We start from the raw sequence: 23,983 nt of genomic DNA on the forward strand, positions 1-23,983 counted from the left end.
ATTTGAACCCAGGTTTTCTTGAATCAACATCCAGGAAACTTCTTAACAAGATAAACCCTTCTACATAGATGTCATCCCAACTTCTCTAATACAATGCCCATGGATATGCTATATGTTCCTGTTCACACATGCACACACACAATAAAACATCAAAAAATTTACTCAATCTTTTAATCAATTACTACATTCAAATTCCTTTCACCTCTTTTATGGCAAAACTCCTGGANTATATATATATATATATATTTGTACTTTAAACATTTGACTTGCTATTGAGTGTTTATTAGAATAACATATCTTTTTCAAAATTCTTTTGACTGGATATTTCAGTCCAACTTAGTTTAAAGCTCAATCATCTATATTTGTAGATGATTTGCATATATAATATGATTTGCAGGCTATACCTTGAGATATTTTCTCAAAAAAGTTCTACATTTATGTATTTATAGATGATAATCTTTAAATATTGGAAATGTAAAAAGAATCTTGGGATGTTTATATGTATTAAATTCCCATGAATGATTTGCATGTATTATGAAAAAGTATCTGGTATAGTGGGAAAACCAAAGGATTCTGTCTGTCTGCCTGTCTGTCTCTCTCTATATGTACATCTATCTATATCTATCTATGTCTCTCTCTCTGTGTGAGAGAGACATAGATAGATATATGTATATATACAGAGAGAGAGAGAGAGAGAGAGAGAGAGAGAGAGAGAGAGAGAGTGTGTGTATGAGAGAAACGGATAGAGAGAGAGAGAGACTGATTTGCCATCAGTCTTGATAGAGCTATGCCATAAAGGATATCTTACTCTTCATTAGTAGTACTTAAAGCACATTCCATGTATGACTCCAGAATTTAAACAAATGCTTAAAACACACACAAATGTATGTATATAGTGTATATGTGTATACATGTGCACATTTATGTGTATATATACGAACAAAGACATAAATACAGATACACAGGATCTTGGGTCCTCCATTAGAATATAAGTTATTTGAGGAAAGGGATGACTATTTTCTTTGTATCTTCAATGACTAACAGTTTCTGGCACAGATAAAAGGAAGCATATCTTAAATCTTAGTTGACTGGTTTGATTGATTGTGAAAACAAAGATAAAAGATCTCTGTGCTAAATCAAACACGTTTACATCAAACTAAAAGTTGCCTGGATATAGTTTGGTGTAATATTTCTCATGACTCATGTATAATTGAATTGAAATTTCTACTGAGGAGGAATTTTTTTTTAAAACTTATAAATTTGGAGCCACTTGTGTATTTAACTTTAATAATTTTTCCCCTTTATTTTTCTTCTTTTAAAATAGGTACCTTTGAAAAATAGTTTAAATGCTCAGGATATTTATTTATTCTTTCCGTAAAATCAATTTTCTTTTCTAGCCCACATAAATTGGTTATTCATCATTCATTTTGTCCAACACTGAGAGGCGCAAGGCAGTGGAACGAGCCATGGCAATTATAGATGGGAGGCCTGAATATTCAGTTCAGGGCAGGAAGGAAAGAAGAGGATCAGAAGCTATTGAATTCACAGACATATTTCAGAGGTGGGGAATACAGTTAGCTAAATTAAAACTAAATCAGTATTTTTCTAGTCAAAGCTAAGGAGTTTTTCAAGCAGTGTCAGGTATTCAATTCATGAGTTTTAAATCATTTTTTTTAACAATACCTCTGAAGGAACCCTGTCAATACCTGTCCTTTCCTCTTTAATGTTATATGGATTGAGTCATAACTGCAAAAGACAGGCTATATGGTTATTTCTAAGAGTCCTCTTATTCTATGTCCTAGCTGCATCACTCTGAAAATGGGAAAGAAGTAATTCATACACAGAAGGCAAAGTACTATATCCTGTGGATGAACAGTCATTACTGAGTCCTTAGAAATCATTTCTGAAATTCACACTAATGAAGAAGTTGCTTTTTGATTTGCTAAGAACTTATACAAGCCTGACAGTGTTTTATAGCCTGAAATAAAAAAGATAATAATTTCACTTGCCACTTGGCACAGAAAGAATTTATATCTTAAACTGAGGTATTCTATTTCATGAAACAATATGAATGAAAATACAGATATAGCATATGTTCATCAGGAATTATCGTGCCAGGTCTGGAACTTGGGGCTAGAAAGATACAGTGAGAAAAAAGACAGATGTATGAGAGAGATATGAGAGAGGAAAGAGTGAGGGTAAAAGATAAATATATGAGAGAAGAGAGGGAGAAAGAGAGAGACAGAGAAAGATACAGAGAGAAAATGATTTGACATATATCTAGATGTACATCTAAGAGTTGAAATGCTGGAAGTAGGAAAGGTGACACAATAACATTAAATAATCAGGGCCAATGAATGAACCACAAGACAAAAGGAAACATCAGAGTTCCACAGAACTATATGGCTGTAGCAGAAAGCAGTTGGTAGCAAAGGAGTATTTTTTATAAATAGGTTGGAGGCTGAGCCCTGAATTTAATTTTTATAGAAAACCTCACAACTAAGGAGACAAGTGCTACTGCCCACAAAATGGGTAGAAAGTGCAGAACATATGTAGTAACTGATAAAGATAAAGGGATTAATTCATCACAATAAAAGTCTGACTTATTAATACAGTTTTGGAATACTACCCAATAGAAGTTCAAGATGGTCCAGAAATAAAAAGGGAAGCAATTTTAATATGTAAAGGTGGATTCTGCCCTTTTCCAAAGGAAACCACACAGTGCGGTAGAAAGAGTCTAAATATGATCAGAGACTTGGCTTCAGATCTCTCTTCTACCACTTGTTAGCTCTATGAATATGGACAAATCAGTTTTCTGAAATTTCATTTTCTTGCTTATAAAGTTTGATGAATCGACTCTGGAAATTTTTAATCTGGTGACTGTAACATTTAAAAATACTTTGATAACTGTATTTTAATAGAATTTGTTTTAATTAATATAATTCATTTTATACACTTAAAAATACTCTTCTGAGACATGGTATGCCTATTCTTCTAGACTGTTAATGTTGTCCATGGTTTGCAAATGTTAAGAGCCCTTAGATTAGTTAAGGACCTTTGAAGTAGAACTGGTATGCAAACTGGGTTGGAAGATACTATTATTATTGGTGAAAAAGAAAGATTTTCTGGAAGTATGCTGAGTTTATAGAACTTAGCAGAGTCCCATGATAGCATGAAATAGTGAAGCAGTCCTATTAGTCTTACATAGCCAGAAATACAATTAATTGCAAATTATGAACTGAGTCTAGGCACCATTCAACTATATCAGTAAGATTTCATAAGCATTTCTCTGATATAGGAAAAGCATGAATAAGGTTTTACAAAAAAAGGGGAACATCAAGCTGACTAAGGTGACAGGTTGGAAGCGTTGATGGAATGTTTAAAAGTTCAAAGAATTAGATTCTGTCTTGACATAGAAAAATCACAGATTGGGAGTCAGTAGGCCTATTCTGCTACTGACTTTTGTCCAACATTTAACCATTCTTTAATTCATTTTCCTCATCTGTAATAAAAAGAATATTATTTCAGATAATCAGGACTTTGGACTATTTTAGCTCTTAATTTTCCTAGGTCCTATATAGCCTTTCTAAATTCTATGCATAGGGAATTCAGTCATCTTATTGGTACAAGCCAATCTTCACAATGAATGAGTGTAGATTGTAGAAGATCAAATTTAAAGTAGTATGAAAGATTAGGTATTGGAAATTATTTGTTGTTACTAAAATTTTTGAATCAGAATTAAAACTACCCAGGAGACAACTGGGCTCTCTCCCAATTATCTCTGGAGAAAAAAATGGTAGAAAAAGGAGACAATGGAATTGTAGTAACATATAACTGCTGTCAAATCTCTAGGGACTTGACATCATCCTAGTCCTACCAAACCTGTTTTGAAGAGTGAGACAATTTTCCTAAAATACCTAGTTTTCATAAAATGGTATACTGAAATTTTAATAGGTTTAGGCTGAAAATTGTAATATTCTCTTCTGATATCACTCCCAGTGAACCCTTTAGCAGAAATCTTGCCTATCTCCCTTAATAGAATATGGTCAGGAACTAGAAAATATCAGGGCAATGGTAGACCTACCTACAGTTGCTACTGGCAAAAACAGCTATGTCAGAAGTGCACCTTGTTTACTAAAAAATGGAAAAAAATCCCCCAAACCTTTAAGCCAGGTTACTAGTAAAAACTCTTTTCATTAGAAAAAAAATTCAAAGCATCAAATATAGCCAACAGCCAGATGCTATACTTGCTTACTCTAACAGAAAAAAATGAAAGGAGGAAAGGCTATAAACTTTAGTAGAAAGTCTAGAATTTATTTAGGGAAGTTAATGCCACAGGAGGAAATATTTCTTTCTTTATTGGAGACATGTTATGCACATTACTCCCATTCATGATAGAACTAGCAAAGGCTGCCTAATTTTCACTTATATGTACAAATCCACAGGACTCATTTTCATTTTGACTTTGTCTGTTTGCAGTTTGCCAATGTGCAAATTAACAAGGTTCTCCAGCACTGAAATTCTTACCCCCTCAAACTATGCTTTTTTCCCCTTTTCATCATTATTTACCAGATGGATGTAAAAAATACTTTCATTTTTATGCATATGTTATTTCCTAAAGATTATTTTATAGGATAAAATCATAGTTTCAATCCCTATGCTGTCAATACGAACTCTGTGAAAGTCACTAATAAGCAGTCACTGGAGCACTGGGTTATTTGTCCAAACTGGTTTGTACTACGAGGAACCTAAATTTTCTCTTCTCTATATGTCTTGCTAAACCTGGGTGTAAATCTATGATTAGCATGGGAAATTTTCCCTACCTTGTGCTTCTCCAAAAGTTCTATGATGAACAGAAGCAGAATAACTCTTTTGTGTATGTAATCTTTCTGTTCAATGCTGCCCCTAACTTCTTATGGTGCATATGGATTTGGGACATTCCATCCTTCAAGAAGCCACCTCCTTAAATTTAGAATCATAGATTTTAGAGTCATAGATAATATTAGAGATCATTTAGGACATTCTTTTCATTTTGAAAACTGAGGCCATCCATAGATATATAGTCACTTGCCCAAAGTGATACAAATAATCCAGTCTTCAGACTTAACTCCAGTATCCTTTTCACAGCACCACAATGCCAACAAAATTGTGAAAGTCCTGGTCCCTTTCTGTGAAGTTATGGGACCTTCTATAATTTAGAGGACAATTATTTCTCCATAATTCATGACATCCTGGAATCTGGGTATGAGAAGCGAACTTTGAGATCATCCAAACTTCCCATAAAGAGATGAAGAAAAAGTAATGTTTCATCCCAAAATGATTAGTGAGAGTACTATGACTGAAACATATGCTTCTTGATGCTCAACCAAGTATTTTCTCATTGCATTGTTTCCTCACTTATTTCATATCATCTCTCTTCCCTTAGAATCCATTGTTCATCCCCATCAATTGAATTCTGCCATTCAAATTATAAGAGGCAAGATCAGGAAAGGATGTAGGGGTCACAGATTTGGTATGGCTAATACAAGTCTGATTACAGTGTTCAGAGGAAGGTAAACTAGATGGGAAATTTAATCTGGATGAAGATCTTTTATAAGGACAGTATAGCCTGGAGAAAAGAAGACTCAATGAGAGTATGATGACTCTTCAAAGATGTTAAAGTTCAACATGTGGAGGAAGGAACAGAATCTTTCTCATTGACTTCAGGAACACTGAATAAAAGTTGAAAGAGGGCTTCTCTAGATATTTATATAAAGAAAAATTTTCAAACAAGTAGGGCTTTGCTAACATAGAATCGACTACTTCGAGACACCGAATTTCCTGACATTTGAGGTCATCAATAGGGATTGGATAACTCTTTCATTAGATATATTGCAGTGGTCATTAATGCTTGGGTATGGGTTGGCCTAGACCACAATCAGAGTTCCTTCCTTACTTCAAACTGTGTTAATTTCTGATATACATATACATGTATATGTATATATACATATCCACACATATTTATTGATATTTATATACACATAATTTTTGTGTACATATACTCACATATAAATGTATATGTTTATTTGTAAATATATATGTATATATATGTATGAGTGTATACACACTTGTGTCACATTTCTTTCCTCAATAAGAAAGTAACTTTTTCTTCCTTCTTCCCTCCCTCTATTTCCCTTCCTTCCTTCTTTCCTTCCTTCCTTCCTTCCTTCCTTCCTTCCTTGCTTCCTTCCTTCCTTTCTTTCTTTTTCATTTTAAGAGGCAGATATTAGTAATAAGCAAACCAAATGGACATGTGAAACATTTTAGAACAGATGATAGAACAGAACCAGATATCAAACTATATTCTTTGAAAGTAATCTTTAAGGCTATTTGATACTGATCAAACAAATAGAAAAGCTTATTAATAGAATGGATAAAAAAGCAAGACAGAGAAGCAAATGAAATAGCATGGTGTTCACAAAAACAAATATCATCAACTAGTAGATATAGGACGTATTATTCAACAAAAAATGCTTTGAATATTGTAAAACTTTTTGCAGAAATCAGGATTAGATCAGCTCCTTACAATTCATACCACCAAAAGCTGCAAAAAGATTTTGACTAGATGTGATTTCATTGGCAGAAGCTACTCTGAAGAGAAGAACCAATTTCTTACAAAGCAGATCAGCAACTTCTTTGAATCTTATACTCAGGCAGTTGCCTATAACACAGAGAGGTTACATGATATGCCAATGGTCACACTCCTACTATTTGCCTTATGGCGTATTTGAACCAGGTCATCCTGACCTTGATACAGGATTCCTATTTTGTCTGTCATATTTGTTTCAATCAATGTAGCTTTTCCAAATAGATAAATGATATAACAATCTTGCAAATGTGTAGAAAGGAAGAAAATATATATTCACATGAACTACTGCAGTTAGGAGAGAATTATCATTTTAAGAAGAAATAGAAGTAGTCATAAAAAATAAAATGGACAATTTGATTACATAAAGTTAAGAAAGTTTTTGTACAATCAAAATGAATGAAGTTGGAATATCTAGAATTTTTATATAACATTTCAAGGTTAAGAAATATGTTTCATATGGTATCTCATTTAATTCTTACAAAAATCCTATGATATAGATAATATTAATATCCTCCATTTATAGGTGATAAAACTGGACCTGGAAGAGGTAAAATGGATTGTTTAGGTTCACACAACCAAGTATCTGAGGAAAGATTTAAACTGAATCTTTTATCCCCAAGTCCAGTACTCTATTCATTGAGCCACTTAGCCACCTAGAAGGGAAATAGTGAAGTGTGTTTATATGGAAAATGTTGAATAAATTTCTGAGATAAAGAATATTCATGGAAGTGATGCCACAATTTAACAGCAAGAGGCATTACCCAAGAGAAAATGGTCAAAAGATAGAAATACCTAGTTCTCAAAAGAAGAAATCAAGTTAGCAACCATATATTTTTAAAAGAGATAACATAGGGGGCAGCTGGGTAGCTCAGTGATTGAGAGCCAGGCCTGGAGACAGGAGGTCCTAGGTTTAAATCTGACCTCAGACACTTCCAAACTGTGTGACCCTGGGCAAGTCATTTAATCTCCATTGCCTAGTCGTTACTGCTCTTCTGCCTTGGAACCAATATCCAGTATTGATTCTAAGATGGAAGGTAAGGGGTTTTATAAAAAATAAAAAAATAAAAAGTGAACATAATGTAATGGAAAATGATTTGCTGAGGTTAAAGTTGGAAGACCTAGATCTCTGGTGCTAACCTTTATACCAAATTAGCTGTTTGACTTTTGAGTGACCCATAATATCCCTGATCCCTTAGCTTCCTTATTTGTAAAATAAGTGAGTCAAATTAGATAATCAATTAAGGATGCCCAACTCTAGACATCTGAGTTAAAGTTGATTTTAAATTATGGCAGCCAAGAAAACCAAGTTATATATACCATAATGTCACCATAGCTTATGTAGTAGGCAACTAAGACTTTATTTAGTTTACATTCTTATCATTTCATGTTTGTCAAAATGTGTCATTTTAATGGACAACTGACTTTGTATAAGTTATTGTTGTTGTTATTTCCTCCTCCCCCAATCTGAGTTATTATTTATACCAGGACTTATTGGAAACTTAATAATAATGTTCTCTGTAACAACTGGGTCAAGTTTCTGAGGAATAAAAAACATAAAATATGTTTAATGTGAATAGTCTCTGCTCTTCTCCTTGTCTACCTTTATTGAGTTCAGTGGTTTTTGTCAGTATTCATTTGCTATCAAAATAATTTAATATTTCATATCATACATAATCTTGCATTTTGCTGTACAAAATGAATCTCCATGGAATAATTATTTATAAACAGCTCTGAATTTGAAAAAAATGTTTTATTAATAACATAACAAAAAGCAGTGTTTTCTTAAGACTTTACCCCCCAAAAAGAAAAAAAATTCTATTTCCTCTGCCCTGAAAGTACATATTCCTAAAAGATTAGTTTACTATGTATATCCTACTGTCTTTAAAAAAAAAGGCTTAAATCCAATAAGTGTTCTAAGATCTGTAGGATAATTTCCAATTAAAGTTTACAGAGACTGAGTTTTATGGTGAAGGTTTAAATGAAATAGATTGCTAATTTGTGTACAAGAGAATCAATGTAGATTATTATTTTGTCCAGTTTTTTTATTTGTTTGTTTTTTGCTATTGAAATTCTTTCTCATGAAAGCTGGTGGAGTGCTTGCATCTCAATTTAAGGAGAGATAAGGAAGTTCAGAAGACAACAGAGGAGTTGATATCAATTGTAACCACAATAAAATTGCAATTTCTAAGAAATGAGAATCTACAGGGTTTAAGTACATATTTATAAAATCTATAGATGTTTTGGACATAGAAAAGGCAATTGAATAGTCTCTTACTCAGGATAAAAATATTGCAGAAGGCATCAGGTAACCATTTATTTCCAAAGTCCACAAATAACAAAACACAAAGATTCCAATTGGGAAAAGGAAATCAAAGTAGGGAAAAGTGCTTTCTTTTGCACTCGGTCTAAACAAAAAAAAATCTTATTGCGGGGATGCCTGTAAACCATTTCATCTTAAAGTAGATGAATGGATAGATGGAATGGAGGAAGATGAGCTAGCAAGACATATTTTCAAAAAATAGCAAATTCTGTTTTGGAGACATGATACCTTACCATTGCCTAGATTATGAGAATGGCTTCCTTAAATTGTTTCCTATTTCTACCCACTTCTCTCCTTTCTACACCTCAATGTCAAACTTTTTTTCTTCCCTTTCAAACTTCACTTCCATCATGTCATTTTGCTCAGAGACTATATCTGCTGTAAAACTGTTCTTTTGTTCCAGGACATTTATTTAAAACAAACAAAGTTATCTAACCCCTTTCAGTGATCTCTCCCTTTAAATTGGAATTTAAAAACAAAGAAAATATAGAGCATATTAATTCTTTTCCATGTTTCAAACTCCTTAGAGAGAAGGAGAAAGCTAAGTTTTTGTCTCTTCATAAAATTATAGCAGAGATCTAAATTCTCTCTGATTGGGAAAATAGTAAAATGAAGTGCAGAAAAAAGATTCCTTAATGTTAGCTCCTCCATCCCAGTAGTCTGGACTCTGACCTTGATTCCTGGAACCTGAAATACTGGCTTTGGCTTTATCTTGCTGATGCTAGTTGTCTCTTCCACTTCCCATCTAGTTCCACAGTGTGACATGATGAGAAGCAAGCATTTCCTCCACCCACCCCTTCACAGGTTCCTTCATGTGTCATTTCCCCATTAGAAGATATGCCACCCAAGGGGAAGAACTGTCATGCTTGCCTGTTTATGTTACATACTCAAAGTTGAATATAATATCTTTCACCCATTAAGTGTTTAATAAATGTTCCATCTATCCATCTATCTATCTATCTGTCTATCTATCATCTATTTATCTATCTATCTATCTATCTATCTATCTATCTATCTATCTACCTACCTATCTATCTATCTGTCTATCTCTGCTTGAGATCTCTTTGTTTATGAGGGATAGGTCTTAAGATAGAGTAGCTAGGTTGCATAGTAAATTGTGTGTTGGATCTGGAGTCAAGAAGATTTATATTGCTGACTTCCAATCCTAAGGAATTCACTTAAACCTCATTTTCCTCATCTGTAAATTGCTGCAGAAGGAAATTGTAAGAAACCCCAAATGGGATCATGAAGAGTCAGATTGAAATAGACTGGAAAACAAAGGCTCTCAAGATCCAGATAAATATGGAAACTCAGGATTACTACCTGGTAACAATAAGAGAGATAACACTGTGACACAAAGAAAGATCCCAGAAGCCAGGAAGAACTAGTTCTGCCTCTGAGATATACTTAATGTCTGAACCTGGAGAAGTTACTTAACTTCTCAGTTCTCCAAGCAAGTTCTAGGTAAGCACTTAAAATTGGGAATTACCTAGAAGGTTCCATCTTCCATTAATAGAGGGAGTTTCCATAACCAATGAAACTAATGTAATTACTGGTCAGGTCTCTATTCCTATCCCTGTGAATAATCACACTTAAGTATAAAGAAACATGAAAAGCCTGAAGGGAAAAAATGTCAGGCAGGTTCCTTAATTTTCTCCTAAAAGCTTTCTTTTTTCACTGCTCTTTTAATTTTGATTGCATCAGGAAGAGAATAGAGCTGGTACTAATCTCTCTGAAATGTAGTTCACACTTGGAAAAAATGATTTTTAATATCTAATTGCAGGAGAGTTAGTTCGAAGTCAAGAAATTACTATATTTTTTGGGAAATGTGATTAAATGTGGAAAATCTGTGCCTTTAAGGGCAAAAAAAACCAGCTATTGAATGAGACTGTTTCCATTGCCCAAATCATTTCCCTGTAGTAAGTAAAAAGATAACTATTAACCCCTTCAGGCCTTTTAGAGATGTAAGCTAGATCCCGGGGTTTGGGAGGATATAGCACATGAAATGATTATGTAACCATTACCTTAATTTTGTAATTCCCTCATGAAACACAATAAGCTATGTAATAGGCAACATTGATTAAATTAAGTATTAAGAAAGAGTAACTTTTCCCTTCAGTTTATGAATAATATTGGTCTCAGGGTTGGTATTAGAAAATCCGACCTATCCAGATATTGGGAGGATATCTGAGGAATAAGCTTATGCTAGCAAAGAAGAAAACTGGCAATTATTTATTTAATGCATATGTAACTTGTAAACCAAGTTGGAAAACAAACAAATTGTTTTCTTTTCTCTTATCCATATGTGCTGAAGAACATTTTAATAAATGTGTGGTGGATTTAATAGTAATTTTATACTTTTTAGCAATCAAGCATCAAGGTAGTATAATTTAAGATGGGAGAATGGGATATTACTGTAGTCATACCTTGGTCTAATAACAAAGACTTGGGTTTTGTTGGTTCTGGGGAGCATAAGAAGTGCCTCTAATCCCCCAACCCCAGGCCAAACACAATAGGTTCTCTGAAGATCTGAGACTAGGAAAGTAACTGATGAGCAAAGAGCAACTGCAACTAGCATGAACAGTGCTTCAGAATTTAGAAAATGCTGCACATATCATAACTACTTTGAACCTCACAACAATTGCAGTAGAAAAACACTACTATTCTCCCTGTTTTACAGATAAGAAAACTGAGGCAAACAAAGAGTTTATGACTTGCTCAGAATCACAGCTACTAAGTAGGTGAGGCTAAATTTGAACTTAAATATTCCTGATCCCATCTCCTGTACTCTATCCAAATTGCTGCAAAAATCCTTTGAAATTTTTTTGGGTAAATGTTAAGTATAGTTCTCACCTTAGAATTCTCAGTTTCTCATTTCCACAGTGAATTGTTGATAACCATGATCTCTAAAGAAATATAAGTATAATTACATTAAAACTAGATGGAAAAAATAAAAGAAATAAATCAATATTATATTTTATTCCATGTAAATAAATAAAATAAAATAATTTGACACATCAATTTCCCTCTCCACAAATTCCTCTCATGGAAACGAATATGCCACCACTTAATTTCTTTTCTACTCTACAAAAGTACTTTTATTGTTTTAATTAATATGTGGTATATATAGTAGGTGCTTAATAAGTGTTTAGTGACTAGCAGTGTATCCCATTGTGAAATATTGTGAATATATAAAAATATATGCCCAAAGGCATATATATGCATATCTATACATGCATCTATAAATGCACACACATATGATTTTCAAGAGACAAAAATTTATCTTGCTTTTTAAAGGAAAAGAATGACTATTCTTGGCTGTGGAAAAAAAGTGGTGTCACATCTTTTGTTTTACTGAGGAAAGAATCATCTTTTGTGAATCAATAATGCTATCTGTTGGAGTCTGACAATATTGTCTCTAAAAGCCTTCAAAGGCAATTAACACAATTTTTAACAAAAATTAACAACACTTTTGGGGACCAGCTAGGTGGTGCAATGGATAGAACCAACTAAGCCTGGAGTCAGGAAGATCTGTGTTCAAATCTGACCTCAGACACTTGCTATTTGTGAAAAGAACTTGGAGGTCAACCAGAGTTGAATATAACTGAATAACAATGATGATAATGACACAAAGTAAGAAGCTTTACAAAATCTGATATGATTTCTAAATAAGAAGAACCAATTATATAGATTAAATAACTAGGAAGAAATTCCATATCATCCCATACAAACTTGTAAACCCCATTAAAATAGGGGCCAGTATTATATAAGTTCTTTCTCTCCCTCCTTTAACATTAAATGGTGGATGGTGTACACAGTAAGTACTCAAGAGATGATAAAAAGTAAACTCTTTTTCCCTATGTTGAATAAAAAATTAAAATTAATACTTTGATCTCTTGAATATGATTTGTGCATTTTAACTTCTCTCTTTTTTGTGTACCTAACAATGATTGAAGGAATATAATTAATGAACAAGTCATTTATGAGGTGAGTACTATGTGAGAAATACTGAAGATGCAAAAAGAAAAATAAGATAATCTATGTTATCAAATATGTCACATTCTGGAAGAAAGAACACATTTTAGAGGCTTTAGCTTCAAGTCCTTCTAATATCCTCTTTTTAATATTTCATGAGATTGAAGACAAGGTAACCAAGTCTTTGTTCAAAATTTTTGAACTAAATAATTCCAGTTCCTTTATACACTTTATACAGTTGGAATATATACATAAAAGACAAGAATAGCAGTTGTCTTACTTTGAATCGATTACCTTTTATCAAAAGAATTTGTGTTGGGGTAGGGAGGGTACTCCATAGTCAGTAATAGACAATAAACAAAGAATAAATATTTATTAAGAGCCTACTATGTGCCAGATAATGTGTTTGTGCCTGAACATACAAAAATAAAAATAAAAAAGTACCCTTGTCCTCAAGTAGTTTACAATCTAATTGGGAAAAGAAAAAGTTAAAAGAATCTGAAAGGGATGTGGGGTAACTCTTTCAGGGGAATGGCAGAAAAATCTGTTAGATAAGAGTATTAAAGCCAAGTGAGAAAATTATGGCATGTAACGCCTTAATAGGGGTTTGGAGTTCATAGCCCTATTCTCCAATCCAAGAGACAGAGTTGAGGTGGATTGCAAATCTGATGAGATCCTACAGGATGATGAGGTTTTCCTGGTAATGAGTTTCTGAGGTACAGTGGAGAATTCCTAGAAGCCTCAATGTACTGCAGCCAGATTAGACATAAGTACACAGTGTTAGACACATAGGGAATAGCATGTGGTAAGATACAGAGATGGGAAACAATCGGTTGTCTTTATTGAATTGCAAGTTCAAATGTGGGATTGGAAGATGGAGTATCATGAGTGAGGAACAGAGGGAAGGGCAGTTTGACTTGGTCATGAAATGAAGGAAGAGGGATAATGGTCAGTGAGGTAGGAAAGTTAAACTGGGTCCAAGTTGTGAAGTTTTAAAAGCTAAATAGAAGAGTTTCTATCTTATACTATTTCACATCACATTCTCTAAGCATTAATTTTGTTAGCTAAATTATTTGATTACTTTGAACCTCAGTTTTTGTATCTCTAAAAGGAGGTGTAATATTGGCATGGTAAAAAAGATAGAGGGTTGGTTTAGGAATCAGGAAGACCCTTCTACAACTCTTGTCTGATCCATTCTAATCCTCATTGGTACATATCTATGCTTTTGCTTTGATCTTACTCCATGACAGAAATTTACTTATCTCCTTTCTCTCATTAATATATAACATAGGAACTATCATCTATTCATCCATCCATTCATCCATCTTTTTATCTGTCTATCTATCTATCTAATATATATCTGTCATCTATGCTTATTTTATATATGTATTCATAAATACATATACACATGCATATATTAATATTCACTACTGTGTGAAGTACATGTGTATGAGCATATATATCAATGTATGTAAATATGTCTACATGCAAATATATTTATTTAAATATAAAAATATAATTACACAAATGTATGTATATCTGTGTATATACATTGATACATACTACATGCAAATATTTCTTTTATGATTTTGTGGTAAATATTTTGTACACTTTTTTTGTATTTGCCATTATAATGTAAACATGAATAGAAATTATTTCCTTAATTATACTTGCATACACAGAGCCAAACATAGTGCCTACTTCATAGTAAGTATTTTGTTGTTTCACTTAACACATCCACATTTCAGTTTTCATATATGTAAAATGAAGAAATTGGACAAGATGATCTATAGGTTATATTCTAACCCTATCTCTATAAACCTATAAACTTATTCTGATAGGAAATCTACCTATTCTATAACTGAGATAATTATTGATTTTTCTTTTCTTCTAAAAATGTTTAGGGACTCCCAAAAGATATGTCACTACAAATGACTTCATCAGTGAAGTAAAGGAATTCTTGGAAGAATAACTTTCTTTTTAGTATCCATTAACCATGTGAATCAACTTTATTTTAATTCAGGTTTATCCCTTCACTGCCAGAAAAAATTTTCTTCTTCAGTTTCGCTTGAATACAACTCGCCTGACAAGCTCATCATAGTCTTAGTTTTACTTTTTGCTATCTTTGTCTCATGCTAAGGAAAACAATTATTTGATTCATATGAGAATTGTTATTTTGCTTAGCTTGGAAAAGTTTCAATGAGTGGACTGAATAATACACCATAAATAGCAAAATTACTCTCTTTAATACATGAACACCTGAAAATGAACTTTAGATTAAAAAAAACCTGAACTGACATTAATGGAATTTATAATTTCCCATCTTGGAAGACAGATTTGGAATATATGTATCATTCCATAATACTCCACTATATTACAAACCATATAAAGCAGAAAAACATGTATTTTTTTCTCTATACATAAACCAATTTCATTTCCATATTACTTAGGAAAGTGCCTTATTATGAACATGGTAGATATTAAAACAAAAAGCTTTCTAAACGAATAAAGCAGAATTCTAAAACAGAATGCTCAAAAAACCCACTAAGGTTTGATAATTTAGACCTATTATCTTGTGAATGCTTATGGGAAATAGAAATCAAGGTAAATATTATGCTGATTATTCTACACCTTTCTTGAAAATGTTGTCCAATTATCTCTTAATGATCTTTAAGAATAATTAAAAGTAGATAAATAAGGAAATTAGAGCAGTCTTATGACATCTGGTATTCCAGCAAGTATTTCAATCTAGGCAATAATTTTTGAGTACCTACTATGTGCTTGTAGCTGAAGGAAACATCTGGCCATACAGATAAATTATATATGGCTCCACAGTGGCTCCTTCCCCCAACTTCAAGAGTCTTGCAAGCTGGTCTGGGGAAGGAAGTCATTAGAACAAATATCTGTAGCTGGTTCCCCTAAAGATTTAGTTCAATTTTTTCTCTTGATGATTGTACTTAGCATATAATTCACAGTGCAGATTACCTTGTTTTCACATTCTTAGTAACTTAATTAAAAAGAACAAGGCTAAGCCTTGTGTTAACCACATTTGCAATTCCATGTCACATAGTCTGAAATGAAGTAAGACCACTTTTTAAACAAAATATTTAATTGCCCCCTTTGATCTATAAATGTAGATTTTCTAGGAAGTTTATTTTAGCCATCCTTTATTGTCTGAACTACTGTCTTTCTCAGACATGGAGTAAATATTGGAGAGATTCTGGAGTTAGAGGCAGGTTGGGGAAACTGTAGCAATTCAATATGTCAGTGTTTTCTTGGAAGTATAAATTTCCAGAGTATTGGGTACATGCATATAAGAACAAAGGTACAATATAAATAATTACAAATTCAAAAGCCAATTCCTTTTGTATTCTTCTTAATTCATTAACTGTTTTCAGACCCCTCATTTCATCACTATATCAAACTTCTAGTATGGAAATGCCTTCTAGCAATGCCAACGGGAAAATCGTGTATAACTCAGACTTAAAGGATTAATTGATGTATTGAGACATGAAATTATTTGTCTATGATTGCATAGGTGAAAGTTTGAAAGTTTTGAAAGACAGGATTCATAACCAAGTGTTCCTGAATTCAAAGTTGGAGTGGAACCAAGAGAGCAGATGAGTAGAAAGGAAAGCTAGAACTCTCTGAGAATCCCTTAAACCAGCTTTAAAATAGCACTTCAAAACAACTGAAGTCAGAGATCCAATAACAAGACAAAGTAATGTGACTCTTCTGGAGAAAACAACATGAAACATCTACAAAGAGAGTAGATTTTCACAGGATAAGTGAGAACTGGAAATAAAAGCAAACACAGAAGAGTGCCAAGGTCCCATCCCCTATGTACTATTCCAGGTTCTGAGCCTAGGCATAGGCTAATTTTGGGATCCCAGGACCCTGCCTAAGCCAACAGCAGAGAACTCCTTTCTTAACCCTTGAAGTTCCAAGTCCTGGCACCCACCCACAGTGAGGCCCTGAAGTCCATAGCACTTGGCCCTTTCAAATCTGAGCTGAAGGGAAGCCCCTAAATCCCAGGCAAAATAGCTCACAGTTTTCTAATGCCTGCAAGCCAACAGCAGAGGAGACAAAATCAGAAGTTTTCAGAATTCCCAGGCCACAGGCAAAATTAACAAACAGCAAAAGAAACACCTATCCATAGAAAATTTTCATGGAAACAAAGAAGAGCAAGGCACTGATTCAGTAGGGAACAGTGAAAACAAAGCAATCACATGTAAACTTCAAAGAAGAATGAGAATGATATCAAGCACTGGAAAAGTTCAAAAAGGAATTCAAAAATAAAATAAGAGAGATGGAAGAAAAATGAGATAAAGAAATGAAAAGAATGCAAAAAAACAGCTTAAAAAACAAAATTAATCAAGTGGGAAAAGAGGCACAAAAATCCAGTGAAGAAAAGAGTCCCATGAAAAGTAGAATTGACCAACTGCAAAAATAGATTAAAAATGCAATGACTAAAATAGTTCCATGAAAATTAAAATGGACCAAAAGGAAAAGGAAGATCAAAAAGTCATGAAAGAAAGTAATTTTTAAAAATTGGAATTGGGCAGATAGAAACTAGTGACTTCATAAGACATCAAGAAAATATAAAACAAAATCAAAAGAATCAAAAAATAGAAGAAAGTATTAAATATTCTATTAAAAAAAGAACTGACCTTGAAAATATATCCAAGAGAGATAATCTAAGAAGTATTGGACTATCTGAAATTATTGATAAAATAAAAGCCTAGACATTGTATTAAAAGAAATTATCAAAGAAAACTGCCCTGTTATTCTTGGAAAAGAGCATTAAATAGACTTTTGAAAGAATCCACAGATCACCTCTTAAAATAAATCCCCAAATGATAACTCCCACAAATCTTATAGCCAAGGTCAAGCATTCCCAAATAACAGAGAACATACTGTAAACATCCAGAAAGAAGCACTTCAATAATCATGGAGCCCTAGTCAGGATTACACAGGATCTGTCAGCTTTTATACTTAAGGTATTGGAAGGCTTAGAACATGATATTCTGAAAGGTAAAGGAACTAGATTTACAACCAAGAATCACCTACCCATAAGAATGACTATATTCTTTCAGGGTAAAATATGGTCATTTAGTAAAATATATTTCCAAGAATTCCTGAAGACCAGACTTAAACAGAACATTTGATGTCTGAATAGAAAATTCAAGAGCAGCATAAAAAATGTAAATAAGAAAAAAATTAAGGGACCCAATAAGGTCAAATTGCTTATATTCCTACATAGAAAGATGTATGTAACTTTTAAATTTTTTTTTATCATTATCTTAATAGTGAGAACATAGACAGAGGATATGGTAGTAAGCTGTTTAGAAGATATACAAAAAAATCAAGGATTGAAAAAGGAGTATTGCACTGAGAGAAATGAGAAAAGAGAGTTAAAATGAGACAAATTGTTATCACCTAAAAAGGTGTTGGGGGTGGGAAACTATTACAGTAGAAGGGAAAATTAGGGTGCTGACAGGCAATATTTAAACTTTAATTAGAATTGGCTCAGAGAGGGATCAGAGGGGAAGAGCCAAAATCTTTGGGGTATAGAATTCTGTGATAGAAAGTAAATAAGAAAGGGGGAGGTGGGGAAAGGAATCATATAAAGGCAGAAGAACAGGGGAAATGATTAAAAGCAAAACACTTATGTGGAGCAATAGAATGAAAAGAGAAAGCAGGATAAAAAGGGGAAATTTAGATGAAGGGGAATATACAAATGCTAATCACAACAGTGAATGTAAATGGAATGAACTCACCTTGAATTCAAGTTGGCCCACTATAAGATTATACTATGCTACCTTGTCTATAGTACATAAGAATATAGAAGCAAGAAGATTTCAAGTAGAATAATCAGTCATTAGAAGCATGTGATCCTAGATCATTAAATTTGAAAAGAGTGTTACTTAAAAATTATTCAACCTCACTGTAGAGATAAGGTGAACCAATTAAACAATTTTTAGGTACCTACACAATGTGGTAGGTTCTTTGAAAGGTGCTTGAGATACAAAGTTTAAAAAAATAATGAAATAATAGGCCTAGCCCTTCAAAAGCCTATTTTCTTCATTGTAATCAAACAGCTAGATGGTGGCAGAGCATGGCAGTGGACAGTCTCTTTATGTTAAGGGCAGTGTTGTTTTCTGAATGTCATCTTTAATATTTAAAAAAATTCTTTAGGATATGTGCAGATTATATATAATCCTTATAAGTGGAAAGTGCAATGTGCCATAGACAAACTAATAAAAAATTAGGATTAGAAACAGTAATCACATCTGAATTAATTGGATGTTCTATAAATGATATATTTGAGTAATAAAAATAAAATGCTTTCAACTAAAATTATCAAATATTAACTTGGTCTGCATAGAAAAAGATAGGAATGATCTCCATAGACAGTTGGACTTCCTTTCTACTGCTTATATATTATTACTAAATTCATACCATGTTACTGAGTTTTTCTAGAAGTCATTGTCTAATCTATGATCCGAAGTCAAAGTTACACTTCACATTTTAGGGTGATAATGGCTATTTAGGAGAGTAGAATTAGAAATGAAATAATACCAGCCATTGGGATTCTACCATTCCAAACCACTAATTTAAAGGTTGAATGCAGCACAGTCATTTTTACATCTCATTTAAAAAGCAGTCTGTTTCTATCTTTAATCTTCTAATTTCAGAGAATTAGATGTAAAACATTCTTCATTCATTGTAGGTACAGAATGAGCAAAAGAATAGAAATTTTGATCACAAAGCTAATTGTGTTGTCAAATGACCTCATACATAATGATTCATTTAAAATGATATACTCTATAATAACTCTGCTTTGCTAAAGGTTAAAATGGATTTACTTCATGAGAAGGAATTGTACAAATGAATTAAAAACTTGCTTTATTTTACTTATTCCAACAATGGGATTGTTGGAATATATTTAGAGTTTATATTCTATAGCTATTAAATTATTTTAGCTAGAAAAAAAACTACTATGCCATAAAATTCTTTCAAATATATCAATATCAACATAGATTTCAATACCTCTACTACCCCTACTTCAACTCTCACCTCTTGGGCAAAAGATGCATATGTCTATAACTTTAAACCTTGCATCTTACCTAATATCTAGGATTGCAAAGGAAAAAAAATAGATTGAAATAGTTATATCTATCCAACTAAATACACACAAATATGCTGCATTTATATAATTATATCATATATAAATTTTACAGAACAAAGGTTAAGAATATTTGAAACTATTTGGAATACTCATATCTCCTTTTAAAAAATTCTTTCTAAACAGTTAGGTAGCACAGTGTATAAATTGCTAGGACTGGAGGTAGGAAGACATGAGTTCAAATCCTTCCTTGAACATTAACTAGTTGTGTGGCTTTAGGCTAGTAATTAAAACTTTTTCTACTTAATTCTCCTCATCTGTAAAACTGAGAAAACAATAGCATTAACTCCAAATGCTTTTATGAAGAGCAAAGAGTTTTTTTTTTATATTTGTAAAGTACTTTTCAAATCCTAAAGTTTTATATTAATTCCATTATTATGTTAAATTTGACTAATTTTGTATAAAGATATTTACAAACTTTAAAATCCTCTATAAATATTAGCTGGCATCATCTCCACCACCATTTTGCATCATATTTATTTTATATATTTATTTTATATATATATATTTGCATCATATTATTTTTGCATCTCTTAAGCCAATACTCTAAACTCCTTGAGGCCAGGGTAGACAGTATTGCTTATTTTCTCATTCATTCCACCTAGTTCACTGCTGTGAAAATAATAATCAGTTAATAAATATTTGATTACTAAATCTATAATTCAGGCCACAGTGCAGCACATTTTTACTTCATCCCAATTTCCTCAAGAGGTCATGAATTCCCAAAGATATATGTTCTTTCTATATTCACCACTTCTCAAGGATCATAGGATGTAAAACTGGAAAGGTGACAAAAGAAGGAGACTACTAGACTATAAAAGGAATTGACAAAATCAGAAGTGATCTGGATTTTAATGCTGGGTCCAAAATTTGTTAGTTGAGTGACTTTGAGAAAGTCATCAGAGCTAGTGACTATGAGGTTCTCTATCTGTCTCTCTGTCTCCCTCTCTCCATTCCCAATCCATCCTAATCACTTTCCATTTCTTATTAGGTTTACCTATGTATCTCATATATCAACCTCCCTCAGTCCGGTTAGACCACAACTTCTTAAATTCAGACCCTCACTCATCATTTCTTGCAAAAATATTGTCCTTCAATTTGCTTGATTTCCTCTAGTTTCCACTTTTTCCTTGATTCAGTTCTACATTGACAGAGCTAACAAAATTTCTTTCCCACTAAATAAGAGGTCTAGAAATGACATTCTCCTTAAAAATATCCTCTAGCTAATTTACCTCATAGAGCAAAAAAAAAAAAATCCTCACTCTGGCATACATAATCCTAAACAAGGCAGCTCCTAACTATCCTTCCACTTCCCATCATTCCTTTTTAAGTGAAATTTTTTCCGCTCTAACTTGCTTGGTAGCAATCTCTTATACATAAAATCCCATCAATTATCTCTGTATCCTTACACAGATACACACCCCTATCTTGAATGCTAAACCCCCTTCTATTTGTTAGCTTCCCTAGCTCTATTCCAGATTCAGTTCAAGTACACAACCTATTTGAAATTTTCCTGATCCTCCAGGATATTAGTATTTTTATGTTATTACTCTATATTTATTCTATGCAGATTGTGAATTTACTTATGTGTGTTCATATTGTATTACTATAATGGAAGGAAATCTCTTGAGAACTAAACATTTTCTTTATTTTTAAACCAGCACTTGGCCAGCCTAGCATCTGCTCCATAGTAAATTCATAAAAAATGATTGATTGATTTACCTGAATACCATCTTTCTGATCCTCATCTTTAAAATATGGATTAGTAATATCTACTTCACAAAACTGTTGTAAAGAAAGTGCTGTGAAAACATCAACAGGTAGTGTATTGCTCTTGTTAATTTGGGAAGAATCAGAAACAAGCATTCCATGATGAGGAGGAAATTTCAGGTGTAGCTTATTGGAACTTTTTAAAAATTAGATGGGTGAGGGGGCAGCTCAGTAGCTCAGTGGATTGAGAGCCAGGCCTAGAGACAGGAGGTCCTAGGTTCAAATCCGGCCTCAGACACTTCCCAGCTGTGTGGCCCTGGGCAAGTCACTTGACCCCCATTGCCTACCCTTACCACTCTTCCACCTATAAATCAATGCACAGAAGTTAAGGGTTTAAAAAAAAAAAAGAAAAAATTAGATGGTATTAATTTACAAAAATACATGTATATATGCATATATATAAACATATCTATGATATATATGATCAGTTCTCCAGAGCTTATATGCACATATATTTATATAGAAATCTATACATACATTAACATTAATATATTAGTTATAGTTGTATGATAGATTTAGGATATATCTATATCTATATCTATATCTATATCTATATCTATATCTATATCTATATCTATATCCATGAGTGGAAATATGTACCTATATTTGAAGATGTGCACATAATTACATATACACATTTTAGAAGAGAATGAATGATGTAGAAAAAGTGCCTTGGCATCAAACTACATGAGTTCAACTCTTCACTTTATTGAGAACTTTCTGTGAACAGGATGAGTTATTTAATCTCTTAAAGTCTTAGCATCCCCAACAGCAAACAGAGAGAGATATAGGCTAAAATTTGATCTCTAAGTTATATTTAATGTCTAAATTTAAGATCCCAAGTCTAATAATTACTATCTCATGTTTGTCTAAAAAGGAGAATCGGCAAATAAACATAATATTTGCTTTGTTAATGTCAGGTTGTGACTGGAGTTCCTAATGACATTTAAGAATGACTGAGTTGGCTTTGGGGATGCCATATCTGTTTCAAAGTGACTCCACAGCACACTGGGACACAATAAGTTATCTTCAGGTAACAATTGCCAATCTCAATGAAGAGATCTGAGGCGAGTACTCCATTATCCTTAATACATACTAGAGAAATGGAAAATATTGGTGTATTTTTTTACTGTTCTTATCAATTGTCACTCAATTTATCTACAAAAGATGACAGGAACTGCTAATATTATCTATAAAATTGACAGTTAGTACTTAATATATTTTAAATGCTTTATCATGTATAAATAGTTGATGGAAGATGTCTCATAAAATATGATTTATGCACATTGTTAATTTTTACAATGAAACCAAAGCCCACTAGATATATCTTAGGCTGTAGTCAATTCAAAAATCTGTTCCCAGTACTAGGATTTATAAAAATAAAATAAATCCTAACTAATAACAGATCATTCTTATTCTATCAATTGTTTTTTTCAAAAAATATATTAAAATTCAATATTTTCTCACTTCTAAATAAAATAAATAATGTAATAAAGAGCAGAAAAGACTATTCTAGAAATAAGGGAGATCATTGTCTTACCTCAGACTCATATTGACTGAACTTCTGGGACCAAGTCACTTTCATGCAACTCTGAGGGAATATATTTCAAAGGAAATCTTGCTCTGCATTGGTGGATGGACATTTCTGACTGAAAATTCTTTAAACCACCAAGATAAAAGGTCTACTTTACAAAAACATTCAAAATAACATGTCAAAATGCTTCTCCGATATTTTCCCTTACAATTGTAACATAAGTGTGGGTGCTTATGTAGTTTGCACATAGCAAAGAACAGATGGAAAACGTAGTTCTGCTATAAAAGCTTATTATAAGGGAGGGAACTGTCAAGACACATTGGTTACCAAAAAGGTACAGATGTGGCCTATCAAACAACAAGGGTAAAAAAGGCAGGTGACCCAGAGGATAGAAAATTATTTCTTACTCATAAAGCCAGCAAAACTCAGCAAAGACTAAGGCTCAGAGCCAGTGATCTGACCTAGTTGCTTGGCTTTGCTCTGGGCAAGTAATTTAAACTCTTGGTATCTGGGAATTTTGTGTGTTCTTTCCTTTCCTTTCCTTTCCTTTCCTTTCCTTTCCTTTCC

The sequence above is a fragment of the Gracilinanus agilis genome, chromosome 6 (assembly GCF_016433145.1).
Source record: "Gracilinanus agilis isolate LMUSP501 chromosome 6, AgileGrace, whole genome shotgun sequence".
NCBI lineage: Eukaryota > Metazoa > Chordata > Mammalia > Didelphimorphia > Didelphidae > Gracilinanus > Gracilinanus agilis.